We start from the raw sequence: 428 nt of genomic DNA on the forward strand, positions 1-428 counted from the left end.
ATATGTTATGTTAGTCTTTGTACTGTATAATCCTTAAATTTCACCATTTATAGCTGATCACACAGGTTCTTGTGAATATTGTAGACTCTGACCATTTATTTTACATAATTTTTCAGTAACTCACCCAGAATATTTTCCAAACTTTTGTCCTTGGGAGAAACATTCGGTCTTTTGTGTCTGAGTGTCAATTCTGGTTATGAATACTGTGGTGAGCTCCAAAGCATGGCCTAGTTATACAATGAAGTACTGAGGATGTTTTTCTTGCATCTCTCCATGAGAATAGACTTCAAGCAGCGGAGTGAGACCTCAGAGATTTTCTGCACTAGTCTGCACACACTGCAGGGTCTCCCTGTCAATCACTGCTGCTGTCAAAGCAAACATCTGAAGAGTGTCATCCCTGTTGGCTCATCTGTGAATTTAATGAACTA

This window comes from Nematolebias whitei, chromosome 6 (assembly GCF_014905685.2).
Source record: "Nematolebias whitei isolate Nwh7 chromosome 6, NemWhi1, whole genome shotgun sequence".
Lineage (NCBI taxonomy): Eukaryota > Metazoa > Chordata > Actinopteri > Cyprinodontiformes > Rivulidae > Nematolebias > Nematolebias whitei.